The sequence below is a fragment of the Anoplolepis gracilipes genome, chromosome 11 (genome assembly GCF_047496725.1).
Source record: "Anoplolepis gracilipes chromosome 11, ASM4749672v1, whole genome shotgun sequence".
In the NCBI taxonomy this organism is placed as follows: Eukaryota; Metazoa; Arthropoda; class Insecta; order Hymenoptera; family Formicidae; genus Anoplolepis; species Anoplolepis gracilipes.
The window spans coordinates 1,386,726-1,404,183 of record NC_132980.1 but is presented as its reverse complement, the minus strand read 5'-3'; the positions used below and the strand labels follow the sequence as shown (position 1 = coordinate 1,404,183).

General features: G+C 53.6%; 3 pseudogenes; all 3 read right to left on the bottom strand.

Annotated features, from left to right (window-relative positions):
* Positions 1 to 1,054: 1,054 nt before the first annotated feature.
* LOC140671499 (U2 spliceosomal RNA) lies at positions 1,055 to 1,232 on the bottom strand (annotated as a pseudogene).
* Positions 1,233 to 9,118: 7,886 nt separating this feature from the next.
* Positions 9,119 to 9,296, bottom strand: LOC140671509 (U2 spliceosomal RNA; annotated as a pseudogene).
* A 7,736-nt stretch (positions 9,297 to 17,032) lies between these two features.
* Positions 17,033 to 17,210, bottom strand: LOC140671508 (U2 spliceosomal RNA; annotated as a pseudogene).
* Positions 17,211 to 17,458: the final 248 nt, after the last annotated feature.

Here is a 17,458-nt window from a genome sequence, read left to right as displayed (position 1 = left end):
GTGCGCACAGTAATAAATAGAATAAGGATAAATAGCTGCAAGCCCATATATATATGCAATTAAGAATAGTGATAGTCAAAAAAAAATAGGTAATAATAAATATGTCAATGTAAAGAAAAGTTATGTATATATGACCAATTGCAGCGAAGACAAGAGCGATGACTAGATTTGTGTATTAATGTATATGTACAATTTGAAGTGAAATAAATAAATAATTATAATTAAATGAGTATATACAATTCAGAGATGAATAAGAATAAATAAATAAATATAATTATGTATATACAATTGAGAAAATAAATAATTATGAAAATATATGTACATATAATAAGAAAAGAATATAACTGCAAGTTGATATATATACAATTGAAAATGGTAATAAATAAAATGAATAAATAGACAGTTAATAAATAAATATATATATACAGATTAAATCTAATTATAAATCTAAGGGAATAGGATACTAATAAATAGACTGTCACAGGTAGCATACATAAAAATACACATATATTTATTCAACGAGAATATCAATGTCATATGCGCGGTGTGCGACAATAACAATGTCAAAGCCGTGACACGTGGAGGCAGCGCGTGGCGGGCCGGATGACAGGCCCGCTAATTGCACTAAATGACTTTATTTAATTTATATTATTAATTAATCAACGCGCACTGCACCCACGTGCCACTGAGCTGTCACAACACCGCGCAATCACCTCAACAGGACGCCTGTCAAACGCAGACGACGCACACTCGCTCGAAAAGGGCAATCCCGCTGTTTTTCAATAAATAAATAAATTAAATAAATTACGCGATCGCCTCTCGGCCGGACACACTCGCGACTCACTCACACTCCCGGGTTAAAAAAAAAACTTATCAAATAATAAAAAAAAAACCGGCTAAGCCCCCCGAGCTAAGACTTTACGCGAAAAAAGCGCGCGATCACCCGGGGATTCAGAAAACCGCTAATTAGTGAAACCGGGCGCGCGGCCACGGGTCAGGGCCTAATAAGCCTGTAATTAAAGATGTTAAATATAATAAACTTATGTTTTAATTGGCTTATTAGGCCGCTCCTGACGGTACTGCAATGTCAGGTCGACCCGCGGCAGAGTCGGAGCAAGCTCCGGTCACCCGCCCGGTTCCAAAAATCAGTTTAATATTCTGAATCCCCTATGGGGATTGTATCAGATATTAAGCTGATAAGAACAGATAAAAACCACTTTATTTCAATTAATGTTCCCCGAGGAGGCAAACCCCCCCCCCGGGGTAAAAATACAATATAAAAGCGGCTCTAGCCGCGCGCATATCTTAATTAATATATGAGCGGGGGACAATAGCCCCCCCCGCCAGTGGGAAACACTATGATTATGCGATGAGGGAGGACCAGCCTCCCTCAGAGCGCGAGTATATATATATATTATATTAATATTGCCCCGGTTCGCAGGCCGGGGCAATTCATACAATACATATCACAGCATTTCGCTCCCGGGCCTATCACAGTCGCAAGTCAAAAGATAAAATGGCCCGGGAGCGCGCACGCGGTTTAAAAAATTATTTAAAAGAAATTAGTCAATTACGACTCATTCACACTCGCTTAAAATACAATATTATTATACGCGACATTCACTCTCGGAACATATAGGCCCACACAGCATGCAATAGCAAGCAAATAAAAATAAAAAAAATATTTGTGGGCAGGACAAATACGCAATAATTTACGCGACATTCACACTCGGAATACACATCGTAATAAAATAAATAAAATAAATAAAAATAAGAATAAATATATAATAAATGAATAAATAAATAAATAAATAAATAATCTCTAAATTAGGCAGCACTGCCGTCCCTGCCGGCGGGCCAACGCCGGCGAACCGCTCGGGGGGGTGTCGCGAGCACCCCATCACCGGAGGGACGGGAAGGAGCGGCGTACTGGCGCACGCCGGACACGTGTTCCACGTAAACGTCCCGCGACCAGCGAATGGTATCCGAGACAACGAGGCGGCGCAGCATAGAGGCGTACGCACTGCCAATATGCAACGTCCGCAGCACCGCCTCGTTGGCCGGATCCCACGAGCCGAGGGAGCCGACGATGAAGGCCGTCACGACGACACGGTACCCTTCGCGCTGGAGCGCCTCCGCCAAGGACGAGTACTTGGCAATTTTCCTCGCCCTGGCCTCCTCAAACGACCTCCAGCGGTTTTCGAAGGGCACCGTGACGTCGCATATGACGACACACTTGGAGGGCTCGTGCCTGATCACGAGATCAGGTCGTAGCTCCTTAAGTTCCCCGTCGACCCCCTCGACCCGCTGGTTTACCCGTTTTTCACCGGGCATACGGCAAGCCTTTCGGAGCCTGTGCAGCACGGCGTCGTGCCTCAGCTGAATGGCGGCAGAATGGACCCCACAGTGGTTGATAACGTGGGGAAGGGTCTCGGCCGCCAACCCGCATCGCCGACATCTTCGGTCCGCCTCCCCCCAGCGACGAGCGCCGTTTAGGGGGAGGACGTCCAGGCGCGCGCGGTGGATAAAGCGCCAGTCGGCGAAGCGGGTGAAGCTGCCGCCGCGGACGAAGTGATTGCTCACCCCAGCCCGCGACGACACCTCGAACACCTTCCCCTGGTCCGGTTTGGCCAAAAGCGTTGACGCGTAAAATGCCGCCATCGCTGAGCGCAGACGGGTCACCACCTGGGCACGAGCACCAGGTGGGACTTTTACCGAGTCCCCTACGGGCGTACCCCTGCACTCCACGACCAACTCCTCGGTCGGCCCGCTCCACCGCCACCGAAGAGACAACCTTTCGGACTGCCTCCGGGCGGCGTTCCGCGCCCTCGACCACAGGGAGCGCTCCCCTCCGTCGCGAAGCCTCCCCTCGAGCGAGCCCGAGAGGAAGGCAGCTAAATCTTCGCCCGATGGCGGGCCCCCAATACGCCTGGCCACAACTCCCCGCAGAGACGCCCACGCGAGCCCCCTGACCGTCTCGCCGCCAGCCGTAAGCATACGGAAGGCGTGCGCGACGGACAGGACGTCCGCGAGGTCAGACATCGGAAGTAGCCCACAACCCCCCCGTTTGGGAGGGAGGTAGACCACCTCCGCGCTGGCCCTCTGCGGGAGGTTGAGCCAGGCCTTGGCAGCCCGCCGGATCTCCAAATCTACGGTCTTGAGGGGGCGTTTCTCCACTGCGGCTCCCCGTAGCAGAAAGTCGACGCGCGGCAGGATGTTGGTGGCCAAGGTCTCTATCTTCTGCCACGGGGCGAGGAGAGCGCGGTCAACCGCCCGAAGATCCTCCAGGAGGCCTCCGATGGTGACATATGGAGTTTGGTCGACCGAGAAGCCGGTCGGTACTCCGAGATGAAAGTAAGGCTCGCCGCCTACCAGGCGATGAACGGGCTGCCCCTGGATCTCGAAGGTCGTCGGTAGGACCCTGCCGACCACTCCTGCACCGATGTGCAGGGTGGCGCATTTCGCAGGGTTGAACCGCAACCCCACCGACGATGCTTCGAGCTCCGCGACGGCAAGAAGCCGCCGCATTCCCTCGGGCGTTTCAGCGACAAGGGCTATGTCGTCCGCGTACGCGAAGGTGTTAAAGCGATAGCCCAGTAGATCGAACCCCGCATCGACATCAGTGACTGCGCGCAGCACCGAGTCGATAGCGAGGTCAAATACTACCGGGCTAAGCGGACACCCCTGTCGCACGCCCGAGCGAATCGGGACAGGCGCGGTGTAGCCCTCGGCAGTTCGCACCCGCGTGGAGCACCCGTCATACATGGAGTTCCATATATTGACGAGGCCCCCCGGCACGCCGGAGCGAATGAGCGCGCGGCGGATCGTCGCATGCGGGATCGAGCCAAACGCGTTGGAAAGATCCAGCCATGCGACGACCGCCTGCCGCCGAGTCCGCCGGGCATCAGTCAGGATTTCCTGCAGGACGAAGTTATGCTCGTAGCACCCCTCGTCCCTTAGGAATCCCTTCTGCGCCCGGCTAAGCTTGTTGTTACTGACCGCCCAGTCGGTCAGACGATCAGCGACGAGCGCGGCGTAAAGTTTGGGGACCGTATCACCCAGCGCGAGAGGACGCCAGTTCTCCAACATTTCCCGGTCGCCTTTCTTGTACACCAACACTGTGTTGGAGGTCTTCCAGGACGCGGGAACTGCCTCGAGCCGCTGACAGATGTTAAATAGCGCGGTGAGGAGTCGCGCGCCCGGATCCGATTCGCGGAGGTCCTTATAGCTGATACCGTCGGGACCCGGCGCAGAGTTATTCATACGCCGGAGCCGACGGTCAACTACTCGCTCCGCGAACGGATCGAGCAGGCGCGCGGCCTCCTCAACGGCCAAGGGGTCAGCGCGCTCCACGACTTCGTCGCCGACACTGCCCATAGGTTCCCCTCCGCGATATAGGTCCTCAAAGTATGCCTGGACCCGCTCCTTCGGCACTTGGCAGAATTCTGCGGGCCCCTGCAGCACCTCTCGGACCGCACGACGTCGGTTCACCCGGTACAGCGCCTGTAGACGAGTCGCTTCGCGCACCCAGTCTCCGCGTCCTTCTCCCGACTGCGAGGGACCGGCCGGTGCCGGCCCCCTTCGATTTCTGGCGCCGTCTCTCGCTGGGGCGGCCCCCTCGCCCCGCCGCCCCCGCGCCTCACGCGACCGAACCGGACGGTCACGGGCGCCGGGAGCATCGCCGTTGGCCACACCCGCCGCACCTCCCCCGAGGAAGTCAGCGACCGAGGCCGCGTATTCCTCGAGGTCAGCGAGCGAGGCAACGTCTCCGGCCCGCCGCATCAGCACGTCCCGCACGACCAGTCGTGCCCGCCTGTACTGCCTCGCGGCAGCAGCAGGGGTCAGTAGGTCAGCGGGCCGCTGACCCGTCGGGCCGGGAGCGCGCCGCGGACCTCGGCGGTGCTCCCCGCCCCCGTTTAGGGCTCGTCTCGGCGGTGTCGTCTCACTCGCTCCCGCGCCGCCGGCTACGGTTGCTCCCCGCCGACGGCCCATGACACCGCGGACGCTCGCGGACCCACTCGGATGTCCGGCCGCTCCGTCTTCAATACGCCGTTGACCCGGTGCTCCTCCCGCGCCGATCCCCCGGGATGCGACGATCGCGGCGAGCCCCGCTGGAACGCTCTCGACGGACCGAACACTGGTCCGTTCCAGCACCACCGAGCACGGTCGAATCACTCTCGCAATGTCATTAGCGTTCGCCGGCGTTATCGGCGAGACGGGCGATTGCCGCGGCCCCGCCGCCGCCGGGCTGACACTTTGTACGGAGTCGTCGCTCCGCCGACGCCTCGCTCCTCTTCCCAGGCTCGTCCTCCATCCCTCTGGGTCTCCCTCCTCCCCCGATGTCCTTGGGGATGCTCCTCGGTGCACTTCGTCTGGCGTCCTCATGTCCCGGCGCATCCGCACGTCGACCTCACACGGTGACACCTCCAGGATGGTCGGGAGGGGGGAGGGACGGAGCGGCGTGCTCCTTCTCCCCGCGGTGTACCCCGTGGACATTACGGGGGACCCGCATGTAGTGGTTGTCACCGTGTTGGTCGACAACGTGGCGGGCATCGACGTCGCGGGCATCTCCGAAGTTGGTGGAGGTTGAGGAGACACCGCGCCGCACACGCAGATGGTCGGCGATGCGGCGGGGCTCCTCTGGGAGGGCGGGGTCCCGCACTGCAGGGGCGACGTCCTCGCCGGCCCCTGTGCCCTCCCAATGCTCCGCGACGTCGATAGCGCGGCGCTTAGATTCCGCACCGCGGTGCCGGCGGAGGTGGTCGTCGCCGGCCGCGCCTCCGGGTTTCTCCTGGTAGACGTCGTCCTACCCGGAGGCGCCCGCGGTGCCGCCCTGGCCGATGACCTGGCCAGGGACCTCGTCTCCCGCGCGGTCTTCTCGACCGACACGCTGGACGCCCGAGTCCTGCTCCTCGTCGTGGGTCCTGCCTGGATGGTGGTTGGCGGTGTTTTCTCGGGCGTCCTCCTCCGTGTGCCCCCCCCGCCGCCGAAGGATGGTGAAAAATCGGCGGCGGCTCCTGGTGACCTCCTGGGGGGCACGCGTGTCGGTCTGGTAGCGCCGCTCTTCTCGAGAGGCACGCTCTGCGATCTCCGACTCCTGGACGACCCCGCCGTGCTGGTGGTGGTCGGCGGGGTCACAGAGGGCCTCCTGGTGGTCGCCGGCCCTCCCCCCGATGACGTGGGAGTCGGAATTCGCGCCTCTCTGGACGCGGGAGACGGACGCTTCCTATTGGCTGCGCCGCGCTGTGTTGTGGATCCGCCTTGAGGTTGCGGATGCGCCTTAATCGTGCCGGCGGCGGCCGCGCGTGGCGCGGCGCTCGCGGTGCACGTAATGGCGGCCGTCCTTCCCGTCAACGCTGTGGATGTTGTGCGCGTGGTGTTTGCGGCGGCCGACGACGATGGTGGATTTGTCGTCGGCCCCGCTGCAGTGACGGCCGCGTAGGAGGGAGATCTCCTCGTTGGCGCCGATGTGGCTGGTGGTGTTGCCCGTGTACTCATTCCTGCTGTTGTGTGTACAGGTGTCGGCGCCGATGCGGAGAACGTGAGCCTGGGTTGCCGCGAGGATGACGCTCGGCTTCGCGACGGAGCTCCAGCGGCAGACGTCGACGGCGGGGCAGCGCCCATCGCCCTTGGACGCGCACCCGAAGAAGATGGCCCGCCGGCAGTATTGTTAGTGTGTACGCCATCCGCGTCGCGACCCGCCGCAGCGGGAACACCGTGACTTTTTTCAAAATGTATCTTGACAGATTTGAGGGGATATCTCCCTTGCCCCATGTATTCGCACATGGAGCATTTGTATGTCACGGTGTCCCCCGCATGGTATTTTTTCTGGTGCTTAATTAAATGCGGCGGGTCGCTGAATTCGCCGCGTGACTTCGCGACGCCGTCAGCGGTCATCCAGCAGCGCGGGCAATGCACCCGAGCGGGCACTGGATGCTCGATGACGACGACGCGGGCGTCCTGTGACATTCTAGATTATAGATTAGAGTAAATAAGAACAAATATATGTATGCAAGCGAGACTCGTGTGGGTATGTAAATGTGTAAATAGCTGCGTGTATATGTAAATGTGAAGTAGTGATTAATTATTTGCGTGGATGTGAATATACATTTGAGTTACTGCTGCGAGTGGATGTATGCAAGTATATTTGAGTGACCAATCGAATAATAAATGTGTAAAAGATTGTATATAAAGGAATCTGTGTGTGTACCACTCAACGATGGACATAAGGTTATATAAAAGTCGTCAGAAATATGTAAAAATTATAGAGATTAGATATTAAAGAGTACAAGTACCTTCAATAACAGATGTAAAACACTGCATACACCACCAGCATCAAAATTGAGATAAATCAGTTAGATAAAGTAAAATATACACGCAGCGTTGAGTCTATCAATGTGAAGTTATAGCGTTTAAGAATCTATGACAGTTTTAAAAATAAGTAAATTAAATGATTAGGAATATGCGAGTGACTGTATATATAGTATAAATAGATAGATATAGTAAGAAAGAATAAGAGTTATAATTATAATTATAATAATAAATATGTTAATATAAAAGTGTGTACATATGATCAGACTGCAGCGATAATCAGAGCGATGACTAGAATTGTATAAATTAATATGTATGTACAGTTTAGAAAGTAATAAATAAGTAACTATAGCTAAATGGATATATACAATTCAGAAATAAATAGCCATAAATAGATAGATATAATTAGATACACACAATTAAGGAAGTGAGTAATTATGACTGTGTCTATGTGCACATACAGTAAGAAAAAGAATAAAAAATAGTAGATAGCTGCCAGTTGGTATATATATACAATTGAAAATAAATAAATGATTCATAAATAGATAGATATATATACAGATTGATTTTAAGTTATAATTATAAGGGAATGGAATCAATAAATGGCCGTCATAGATAACATGTAGAAATAGATACATATATCTATTCAACAAAGATGTCAATACCCACAGCGTTGAATCTCTCAATTAGGATTTATAGTATTTAAGTACCTTATGACAGTTACAATAAATAAGTAAAATAATCAAGAATATATGAATGGCTGTTTATGTAATATTGATAAATAAATATAGGTGAAATAGAATAAGGATATAATTATAAAAAAAAAGAATATGTCAATGTAAAAGTGTGCATATGCAGTCAAATTGCAGCGAAGACCAAAGCGATGACTAACTATGTATGAGTTTATATGTATGTACAACTTACAGATAAATAAATGAATAAATATAGGTAAATGAGTATATACAATTCCGGACTAAGTATAAATAAATAGTAATAAATAAATAAATATAATTAGATATATACAATTAATAGAATAAATAATTCTGAATATTTATGTGTACATACAATTGGAGACAATAAGAAGTGATAGCTGCAAGTTAATACATATACAATTAAGACTGATATTAAATAAGTAAATAAATAGTTAGCAAATAAGTAGATAAATATAAATACAGATTAATTTTTATTTATAATTATGAGGGAATAGGATAATAAATAAATGTCACAGGCAACATATAAGGGCATACATATATTTATTCAACACAAATGTCAATGTCACATGCGCGGCGTGTGACAATAACAATGTCAACGCTGTGACACGTGGAGGCAGCGCGTGGCGGGCCGGATGACAGGCCCGCTAATTGCACTAAATGACTTTAATTTAATTAATACTATTAATTAATAGACGCGCACTGCACCCACGCGCCACTGAGCTGTCACAACACCGCGCAATTACCTTTACAGGACGCCTGTCAACCGCGGTTGACGCACACTCGCTCGCAGAAAAAGGGGCAATCCCGCTGTTTTTTTTTTAATAAATAAATAAATTACGCGATCGCCTCTCGGCCGGACACACTCGCGACGCACTCACACTCCCGGGTTAAAAAAAAAAACTTATCAATTAATAAAAATTACTCCGGCTACGCCCCCCGAGCTAAGTCTTTCCGCGAAAAGCGCGCGATCACCCGGGGATTCAGACAACCGCTAATTAGTGAAACCGGGCGCGCGGCCACGGGTCAGGGCCTAATAAGCCTGCAAAAAAGGATGTTAAATATAATAATCTAAAAGAAAACTTATGTTTTAATTGGCTTATTAGGCCGCTCCTGACGGTACTGCAATGTCAGGTCGACCCGCGGCAGAGTCGGAGCAAGCTCCGGTCACCCGCCCGGTTCCAAAAATCAGTTTAATATTCTGAATCCCCTATGGGGATTGTATCAGATATTAAGCTGATAAGAACAGATAAAAACCATTTTATTTTCAGTTAATGTTCCCCGGGAGGGCGAACCCCCCCGGGGTGAAATACAATATAAAAGCGGCTCTAGCCGCGCGCAAATCTTAATTAATATATGGGCGGGGGACAATAACCCCCCCCCGCCAGTGGGCAACGCTATGAGGCGGTAGGGGAGGGCCAGCCTCCCCCAGAGCGCGAGTACATTTAGATATTATATTAATATTGCCCCGGTTCGCAGGCCGGGGCAATTCATATAATACATATCACAGCATTTCGCTCCCGGGCCTATCACAGTCGCAAGTCAAAAGATAAAAAGGCCCGGGAGCGCGCACGCGGTTTAAAAAAAATTATTAAAAAAGAAATTAGTCAATTACGACTCATTCACACTCGCTTAAAATACAATATTATTATACGCGACATTCACTCTCGGAACATATAGGCCCACACAGCATGCAATAGCAAGCAAATAAATATAAAAATAAAAGTAGACAATTAAGATAGTTGTGGGCAGGACAGATACGCAATAATTTACGCGACATTCACACTCGGAATACACATCCCAGGTAGCACTGCTCATTCCATAAACGTTCCCCAAACGCATCCAATACGAAAAGATGCGCCTAGAAAACGCTATAAAACGTTCATAAAACGAACATGTGCCACCCGGGATCGCATTAAAAAATAAAAATAAAAATAACTATATAATAAATAAATAAATAAATAAATAAATAAATAATCTAAATTAGGCAACACTGCCGTTTCTGCCGGCGGGCCAACGCCGGCGAACCGCTCGGGAGGGTGTCGCGAGCACCCCATCACCAGAGGGACGGGAAGGAGCGGCGTACTGGCGCACGCCGGACACGTGTTCCACGTAAACGTCCCGCGACCAGCGAATGGTATCCGAGACAACGAGGCGGCGCAGCATAGAGGCGTACGCACTGCCAATATGCAACGTCCGCAGCACCGCCTCGTTGGCCGGATCCCACGAGCCGAGGGAGCCGACGACGAAGGCCGTCACGACGACACGGTACCCTTCGCGCTGGAGCGCTTCCGCCAAGGGCGAGTACTTGGCAATTTTCCTCGCCCTGGCCTCCTCAAACGACCTCCAGCGGTTTTCAAAGGGCACCGTGATGTCGCAAATGACGACACACTTGGAGGGCTCGTGCCTGATCACGAGATCAGGTCGTAGCTCCCCAAGTTCCCCGTCGACCCCCCCGACCCGCTGGTTTACCCGTTTTTCACCGGGCATACGGCAAGCCTTACGGAGCCTGTGCAGCACGGCGTCGTGCCTCAGCTGAATGGCGGCAGAATGGACCCCACAGTGGTTGATAACGTGGGGAAGGGTCTCGGCCGCCAACCCGCATCGCCGACATCTTCGGTCCGCCTCCCCCCAGCGACGAGCGCCGTTTAGGGGGAGGACGTCCAGGCGCGCGCGGTGGATAAAGCGCCAGTCGGCGAAGCGGGTGAAGCTGCCGCCGCGGACGAAGTGATTGCTCACCCCAGCCCGCGACGACACCTCGAACACCTTCCCCTGGTCCGGTTTGGCCAAAAGCGTTGACGCGTAAAATGCCGCCACCGCTGAGCGCAGACGGGTCACCACCTGGGCACGAGCACCAGGTGGGACTTTTACCGTGTCCCCTATGGGCGTACCCCTGCACTCCACGACCAACTCCTCGGTCGGCCCGCTCCATCGCCACCGAAGAGACAACCTTTCGGACTGCCTCCGGGCGGCGTTCCGAGCCCTCGACCACAGGGAGCGCTCCCCTCCGTCGCGAAGCCTCCCCTCGAGCGAACCCGAGAGGAAGGCAGCTAAATCTTCGCCCGATGGCGGGCCCCCAATACGCCTGGCCACAACTCCCCGCAGAGACGCCCACGCGAGCCCCCTGACCGTCTCGTCGCCAGCCGTAAGCATACGGAAGGCGTGCGCGACGGACAGGACGTCCGCGAGGTCAGACATCGGAAGTAGCCCACAACCCCCCCGTTTGGGAGGGAGGTAGACCACTTCCGCGCTGGCCCTCTGCGGGAGGTTGAGCCAGGCCTTGGCAACCCGCCGGATCTCCAAGTCTACGGTTTTGAGGGGGCGTTTCTCCACTGCGGCTCCCCGCAGCAGAAAGTCGACGCGTGGCAGGATGTTAGTAGCCAGTGTCTCTATCTTCTGCCACGGGGCGAGGAGAGCGCGGTCAACCGCCCGAAGATCCTCCAGGAGGCCTCCGATGGTGACATATGGAGTCTGGTCGACCGAGAAGCCGGTCGGGACTCCGAGATGAAAGTAAGGCTCGCCGTCTGCCAGGTGACGAACGGGCTGCCCCTGGATCTCGAAGGTCGTCGGTAGGACCCTGCCGACCACTCCTGCACCGATGTGCAGGGTGGCGCATTTCGCAGGGTTGAACCGCAACCCCACCGACGATGCTTCGAGCTCCGCGACGGCGAGAAGCCGCCGCATTCCCTCGGGCGTTTCAGCGACAAGGGCTATGTCGTCCGCGTACGCGAAGGTGTTAAAGCGATAGCCCAGTAGATCGAACCCCGCATCGACATCGGTGACTGCGCGCAGTACCGAGTCGATAGCGAGGTCAAATACTACCGGGCTAAGCGGACACCCCTGTCGCACGCCCGAGCGAATCGGGACAGGCGCGGTGTAGCCCTCGGCAGTTCGCACCCGCGTGGAGCACCCGTCATACATGGAGTTCCATATATTGACGAGGCCCCCCGGCACGCCGGAGCGAATGAGCGCGCGGCGGATCGTCGCATGCGGGATCGAGCCAAACGCGTTGGAAAGATCCAGCCATGCGACGACCGCCTGCCGCCGAGTCCGCCGGGCATCAGTCAGGATTTCCTGCAGGACGAAGTTATGCTCGTAGCACCCCTCGTCCCTTAGGAATCCCTTCTGCGCCCGGCTAAGTTTGTTGTTACTGACCGCCCAGTCGGTCAGACGATCAGCGACGAGCGCGGCGTAAAGTTTGGGGACCGTATCACCCAGCGCGAGAGGACGCCAGTTCTCTAACATTTCCCGGTTGCCTTTTTTATACACCAACACTGTGTTGGAGGTCTTCCAGGACGCGGGAACTGCCTCGAGCCGCTGACAGATGTTAAATAGAGCGGTGAGGAGTCGCGCGCCCGGATCCGATTCGCGGAGGTCCTTATAGCTGATACCGTCGGGACCCGGCGCAGAGTTATTCATACGCCGGAGCCGACGGCCAACTATTCGCTCCGCGAACGGATCGAGCAGGCGCGCGGCCTCCTCAACGGCCAAGGGGTCAGCGCACTCCACGACTTCGTCGTCGACGCTGCCCATAGGTTCCCCTCCGCGATATAGGTCCTCGAAGTACGCCTGGACCCGCTCCTTCGGCACTTGGCAGAATTCTGCGGGCCCCTGCAGCACCTCTCGGACCGCACGACGTCGGTTCACCCGGTACAGCGCCTGTAGACGAGTCGCTTCGCGCACCCAGTCTCCGCGTCCTTCTCCCGACTGCGAGGGACCGGCCGGTGCCGGCCCCCTTCGATTTCTGGCGTCGTCTCTCGCTGGGGCGGCCCCCCCGCCCCGCCGCCCCCGCGCCTCACGCGACCGACCCGGACGGTCACGGGCGCCGGGAGCACCGCCGCTGGCCACCCCCGCCGCACCTCCCCCGAGGAAGTCAGCGACCAAGGCCGCGTATTCCTCGAGGTCAGCGAGCGAGGCAACGTCCCCGGCCCGCCGTGTCAGCACGTCCCGCACGACCAGTCGTGCCCCCCTGTACTGCCTCGCGGCAGCAGCAGGGGCCGGTAGGTCGGCGGGCCGCCGACCCGTCGGGCCGGGAGCGCGCCGCGGACCCCGGCGGTGCTCCCCGCCCCCGCTTAGGGCTCGACTCGGCGGTGTCATCTCACTCGCTCCCGCGCCGCCGGCTACGGTTGCTCCCCGCCGACGGCCCATGACACCGCGGACGCTCGCGGACCCACTCGGATGTCCTGCTGCTCCGTCTTCAATACGCCGATGACCCGGTGCTCCTCCCGCGTTGATCCTCCGGGATGCGACGATCGCGGCGAGCCCCGCTGGAACGCTCGCAACGGACCGAACACTGGTCCGCTCCAGCACCACCGAGCACGGTCGAATCAAGTTCAAAGCGTCACTTTCACTTATGTTCGCCGGCGTCATGGGCGAGACGGGCGACTGCCGCGGCCCCGCCGCCGCCGGGCTGACACTTTGTACGGAGTCGTCGCTCCGCCGACGCCCCGCTCTTCTTCCCAGGCTCGTCCACCATCCCTCTGGGTCTCCCTCCTCCCCCGATGTCCTTGGGGATGCTCCTCGGTGCACCTCGTCCGGCGTCCTCATGTCCCGGCGCATCCGCACGTCGACCTCACACGGTGACACCTCCAGGATGGTCGGGAGGGGGGAGGGACGGAGCGGCGTGCTCCTTCTCCCCGCGGTATACCCCGTGGACATCACGGGGGACCCGCATGTAGTGGTTGTCACCGTGTTGGTCGACAACGTGGCGGGCATCGACGTCGCGGGCATCTCCGATGTCTGTGGAGGTTGAGGAGACACCGCGCCGCACACGCAGATGGTCGGCGATGCGGCGGGGCTCCTCTGGGAGGGCGGGGTCCCGCGCTGCAGGGGCGACGTCCTCGCCGGCCCCTGTGCCCTCCCAATGCTCCGCGACGTCGATAGCGCGGCGCTTAGATTCCGCACCGCGGTGCCGGCGGAGGTGGTCGTCACCGGCCGCGCCTCCGGGTTTCTCCTGGTAGACGTCGTCCTACCCGGTGGCGCCCGCGGTGCCGCCCTGGCCGATGACCTGGCCAGGGACCTCGTCTCCCGCGCGGTCTTCTCGACCGACACGCTGGACGCCCGAGTCCTGCTCCTTGTGGTGGGTCCTGCCTGGATGGTGGTTGGCGGTGTTTTCTCGGGTGTCCTCCTTCGTGTGCCCCCCCCGCCGCCGAAGGATGGTGAAAAGTCGGCGGCGGCTCCTGGTGACCTCCTGGGGGGCACGCGTGTCGGTCTGGTAGCGCCGCTCTTCTCGAGAGGCACGCTCTGCGATCTCCGACTCCTGGACGTCCCCGCCGTGCTGGTGGTGGTCGGCGGGGTCACGGAGGGCCTCCTGGTGGTCGCCGGCCCTCCCCCCGATGACGTGGGAGTCGGAATTCGCGCCTCTCTGGACGCGGGAGACGGACGCTTCCTATTGGCTGCGCCGCGCTGTGCTGTGGATCCGCCTTGAGGTTGCGGATGCGCCTTTATTGCGCCGGCGGCGGCCGCGCGCGGCGCGGCGCTCGCGGTGCACGTAATGGCGGCCGTCCTTCCTGTCAACGTTGGTGTTGTTGTGCGCGTGGTGTTTGCGGCGGCCGACGACGATGGTGGGTTTGTCGTCGGCCCCGCTGCAGTGACGGCCGCGTAGGAGGGAGATCTCCTCGTTGGCGCCGATGTGGTCGTGGCTGGTGGTGTTGCCCGTGAACTCACTCCTGTCGTTGTTTGTGCAGGTGTCGGCGCCGATGCGGAGAACGTGAGACTGGGTTGCCGCGAGGATGACGCTCGGCTTCGCGACGAAGCTCCAGCGGCAGACGTCGACGGCGGGGCAGCGCCCATCGCCCTTGGACGCGCACCCGAAGAAGATGGCCCGCCGGCAGTATTGTTAGTGTGTGCGTCATCCGCGTTGCGACCCGCCGCAGCGGGAACACCGTGACTTTTTTCAAAATGCGATTTAACCGATTTGAGGGGATATCTCCCTTGCCCCATGTATTCGCACATGGAGCATTTGTATGTCACGGTGTCCCCCGCATGATATTTCTTTTGGTGCTTGATTAAGTGCGGCGGGTCGCTAAATTCGCCGCGTGACTTCGCGACGCCGTCAGCGGTCATCCAGCAGCGCGGGCAATGCACCCGGGCGGGCACTGGATACTCGATGACGACGACGCGGGCGTCCTGTGACATTGTGTTTTATTGTTTAGAGTAGATAAGAACAAATATGTATATGCAGTCGATTTTATTGAAAGACTCGTGTGAATGCGTGGATAGCTGTGTGTATGTTGTGTGCAATTAGTTTTAAGTGAATAATTATATGGTTGGATGCGAGAATGTGTATATACTGTTTAGGTATTGCTGCGAGTAGATGAATATCAATATGTATGTGTATGTATATAGTTTAAGAGTAAATATGTAGGTGAATGTTTCGGTCAATATGCAGTGATAGATATATAAGTATGAAAAATGTGCAAAGTTACAAAAATCTATGTAATTAGGTTATACGCACCCTTTAAAGACAAACGTCAACCATTGTATATACCGTCAGCATTAGAATTGAAATAAATACGTAGGATACTATTGAATATACACACAGCGTTGAGTCTATCGATTAGAATTTATAACGTTTAAGTATCTATGACAGTTTTAGGTTAAAAATAACTAAGTTGAATAAATCAGAATATGTGAGTGACTGTATATATAGAGTTAATAAATATGTTCAAGTGTAAAGAATGGAAATATAATTGTATTAGCAAATATATCAATATAAGAATGTGTACATACAATCAAGTTGCAGCGAGGAGCAGAGCGATGACTAAATTTATAAAGATTAATATATATGTACAATTTGAAATGAAGTAGATAAATAAACATAAATAAATATAAATAAATGAGTATATACAATTCAGTCATAAATAAGGAATAAGTCAATAAGTGTAATTAAGTATATACAATTAGGAAAATTAATAATTATGAATGTATATGTACATAAAGTAGGAAAAGAATAAGAAAGATAGCTGCAAGATAATATATATGTACCACTAAGAGTAAATAGATAATTAATAAGTAAATATAATGTTGGATATATCTATGTATAAATGTGCATATATGACCAAATTGCAGCGATGAGCAATGCGATGACTAGCTATGTGTAGATTAATATGTATGTACAATTTAAAGTGAAATAAATAAATAAATATAGATAAATGGGTATATATAGTACAGAAATAAATAAAAATAAGTAAATAAATATAATTAAATATAATTAAATATATACAAATGCGAAAATAAATAAATTATGAATATATATGTACATACAGTAGGAAAGAGATTGAGAATAAATAGCTGCAAGTTAATACATATATACAATTAAGAGTAATAAGTAGATAGATAATTAATAAATAAATAAATAAATAAATATATATACAGATTTAAACCTAATTATGATTACAAAGGAATGGGGTCAATAAATAACTGTCATAGGTAGGATATAGAAAAATATACATATATATTTATTCAAAAACTATCAATGTCACATGCGCGGTGTGTGACAATAACAATGTCAACGCTGTGACACGTGGAGGCAGCGCGCGGCGGGCCGGATGACAGGCCCGCTAATTGCACTAATGACTTTATTTAATTAGTATTATTAATTAATCAACGCGCACTGCACCCACGTGCCACTGAGCTGTCACAACACCGCGCAACTACCTTTACAGGACGCCTGTCAACCGCGGACGACGCACACTCGCTCGCAGAAAAAGGGGCAATCCCGCTGTTTTTTTTTTTTTAATAAATAAATAAATTACGCGATCGCCTCTCGGCCGGACACACTCGCGACGCACTCACACTCCCGGGTTAAAAAAAAAACTTATCAATTAATAAAAATTACTCCGGCTACGCCCCCCGAGCTAAGTCTTTCCGCGAAAAGCGCGCGATCACCCGGGGATTCAGACAACCGCTAATTAGTGAAACCGGGCGCGCGGCCACGGGTCAGGGCCTAATAAGCCTGCAAAAAAGGATGTTAAATATAATAATCTAAAAGAAAACTTATGTTTTAATTGGCTTATTAGGCCGCTCCTGACGGTACTGCAATGTCAGGTCGACCCGCGGCAGAGTCGGAGCAAGCTCCGGTCACCCGCCCGGTTCCAAAAATCAGTTTAATATTCTGAATCCCCTATGGGGATTGTATCAGATATTAAGCTGATAAGAACAGATAAAAACCATTTTATTTTCAGTTAATGTTCCCCGGGAGGGCGAACCCCCCCGGGGTGAAATACAATATAAAAGCGGCTCTAGCCGCGCGCAAATCTTAATTAATATATGGGCGGGGGACAATAACCCCCCCCCGCCAGTGGGCAACGCTATGAGGCGGTAGGGGAGGGCCAGCCTCCCCCAGAGCGCGAGTACATTTAGATATTATATTAATATTGCCCCGGTTCGCAGGCCGGGGCAATTCATATAATACATATCACAGCATTTCGCTCCCG